Below are 2,795 nucleotides of genomic sequence, written 5' to 3'. Positions count from 1 at the left end.
CCTGAAAATTCAAAATTGGTATTTTTTATAGTTTCTAAGAATCATGCAAATGTTGGATGGCAGAGTCAGTCTCAAAAGTCAAGGACTAAGTGTCGGTATAGTTTCAATACCATAGTCTGAGGTTTCCAGCAATGCTCTTAATTTTCTTATCCTGATGAACTAAGATGTTTAGTATTTTTCTCACTCACTCTTCAGTTTCCTGATTATTGTTCTAACTCCTTGTTGGGTCATCTGCCTCAATCTGACTTCTACATGGTCAAACCACATTTCCATTATTGGAACAGAGGACATGAAAAGCCTTGAAAGTGAGGTCAATGTAATAAACATGGGGGTAAAAAAAGAATGCAATATGAATCATCACTGTAGCCTACTATTTACTGAAGGCCAGCTCTGTGGCCACATTGGTGCCAGGTGCCTTGCTTGTAATTTTCGTGGCAATTCTTATGTCTAGTTGAGGAGTTTGAGATTCAGGGATTTAAAAACTTGCCAAAGATAGAAAACTGGCTAGTCATGTGCAGAAAGCAGAAACTGGACCCCTTCCTGACACCTTACACTAAAATTAACTCCAGATGGATTAAAGACTTAAACATAAGACCTAACACCATAAAAACCCTAGAAGAAAATCTAGGCAAAACCATTCAGGACATAGGCATAGGCAAGGACTTCATGACCAAAACACCAAAAGCATTGACAACAAAAGCCAAAATAGACAAATGGGGCCTAATCAAACTCCAAGCTTCTGCACGGCAAAAGAAACAGTCATTAGAGTGAATCGGCAACCAACACAACGGGAAAAAATTTTTGCAGTTTACCCATCTGACAAAGGGCTGATATCCAGAATTTACAAAGAACTAAAACAGATCTACAAGAATAAAACAAGCCCATTCAAAAGTGGGCAAACGATGTGAACAGACACTTTACAAAAGAAGACATACATGAGGCCAATAAACATATGAAAAATGCTCATCATCACTGGTCATCAGAGAAATGCAAATCAAAACTACATTGAGATACCATCTCACGCCAGTTAGAATGGCGATCATTAAAAAATCTGGAGACGACACATGCTGGAGAGGATGTGGAGAAATAGGAACACTTTTTATTTATTTATTTTTTTAATTATTATTATTATTTTTTTCCCCATTTATTTTATTGCATTTTACATTTTGGGGTACATGTGAAGAACATGCAAAATTGTTGCATAGGAACACACGTGGCAGTGTGATTTGCTGCCTTCCTCCCCATCACCTACATCTGGCATTTCTCCCCTTGCTATCTCTCCCCAGCTTCCCACCCCCCACCCTCCCTCCCCTATTTCCCCCCAACTGACCCCAGTGTGTAGTGCTCCCCTCCCTGTGTCCATGTGTTCTCATTGTTCAACACCCGCCTATGAGTGAGAACATGCGGTGTTTGATCTTCTGCTCTTCTGTCAGTTTGCTGAGAATGATGGTTTCCAGGTTCATCCATGTCCCTACAAAGGACACAAACTCATCGTTTCTGATGGCTACATAATATTCCATGGTGTATATGTGCCACATTTTCCCTATCCAGTCTATCATCGATGGTCATTTGGGTTGGTTCCAGGTCTTTGCTATTGTAAACAGTGCTGCAATGAACATTCGTGTACACGTGTCCTTATAGTAGAACGATTTGTAATCCTTTGGATATATACCCAGTAATGGGATTGCTGGGTCAAATGGAATTTCTATTTCTAGGTCCTTGAGGAATCGCCACACTGTCTTCCACAATGGTTGCACTAATTTACACTCCCACCAACAGTGCAAAAGTGTTCCTATTTCTCCACATCCTCTCCAGCATCTGTTGTCTCCAGATTTTTTAATGATCGCCATTCTAACCGGCGTGAGATGGTATCTCAATGTAGTTTTGATTTGCATTTCTCTGATGACCAGTGATGATGAGCATTTTTTCATATGTTTGTTGGCCTCACGTATGTCTTCTTTTGAGAAGTGTCTGTTCATATCCTTTGCCCACTTTTGAATGGGCTTGTTAGTTTTTTTCTTGTAAATCTGCTTTAGTTCTTTGTAAATTTTGGATATCAGCCCTTTGTCAGATGGGTAAACTGCAAAAATTTTTTCCCAATCTGTTGGTTGCTGATTCACTCTAATGATTGTTTCTTTTGCTGTGCAGAAGCTGTGGAGCTTGATTAGGTCCCATTTGTCTATTTTGGCTTTTGTTGTCAATGCGTTTGGCGATTTGGTCATGAAGTCCTTGCCTACACCTACGTCCTGAATGGTTTTGCCTAGATTTTCTTCTAGGGTTTTTATGGTGTTAGGTCTTATGTTTAAGTCTTTAATCCATCTGGAGTTAATTTTAGTGTAAGGTGTCAGGAAGGGGTCCAGTTTCTGCTTTCTGCACATGGCTAGCCAGCTTTCCCAACACCATTTATTGAACAGGGAATCCTTTCCCCATTGCTTGTTTTTGTCTGGTTTGTCAAAGATCAGATGGTTGTAGATATGTTGTGTTGCCTCCGAGACCTCTGTTCTGTCCATTGGTCTATATCTCTGTTTTGGTACCAGTACCATGCTGTTTTGATTACTGTAGCCTTGTAGTATAGTTTGAAGTCTGGTAGTGTGATGCCCCCAGCTTTGTTCTTTTTGCTTAGAATTGACTTGGCTATGCGGGCTCTCTTTTGGTTCCATATGAAGTTTAAGGTGGTTTTTTCCAGTTCTGCAAAGAAGGTCATTGGTAGCTTGATGGGGATAGCATTGAATCTGTAAATTACTTTGGGCAGTATGGCCATTTTCACGATATTGATTCTTCCTAACCATGAACAT

This window comes from Sapajus apella, unplaced genomic scaffold, assembly GCF_009761245.1.
Source record: "Sapajus apella isolate SASKATOON/1434 unplaced genomic scaffold, GSC_monkey_1.0 scaffold9, whole genome shotgun sequence".
Taxonomy (NCBI): domain Eukaryota; kingdom Metazoa; phylum Chordata; class Mammalia; order Primates; family Cebidae; genus Sapajus; species Sapajus apella.
This window is presented reverse-complemented; position numbering follows the sequence as displayed.